We start from the raw sequence: 313 nt of genomic DNA, 5'->3' as shown, positions 1-313 counted from the left end.
AAACAAAGATCAAAAATTTATTATGACCGTAGAGTTAATACTCGACAGTTCAGAGCAGGAGACTATGTATATTTGTTGAAAGAACCGAGCAAAGGAAAATTGGGCGACCAATACACGGGTCCTTATAAAATAATTAATCTTTTAGGAAATCATAATGTTAAGTTAGCTATAAGTAGAACTAAAACAAGAATTGTACACGAGGATAAATTAAAGGCCTCGCCGCATCGGGCCCCCACCGAGGAAGACTCCCACTCCGAATCAGACGACTGTAACGGCCAGCGTCTCGTCTTAACGCCCGTCGCCGTCCGTCACT

The sequence above is a fragment of the Prenolepis imparis genome, unplaced genomic scaffold (assembly GCF_030444845.1).
Source record: "Prenolepis imparis isolate NDT839.2.m4 unplaced genomic scaffold, iyPreImpa1.0 SCAF_4, whole genome shotgun sequence".
NCBI lineage: Eukaryota > Metazoa > Arthropoda > Insecta > Hymenoptera > Formicidae > Prenolepis > Prenolepis imparis.
Note: the sequence above shows the minus strand (reverse complement) of the source record.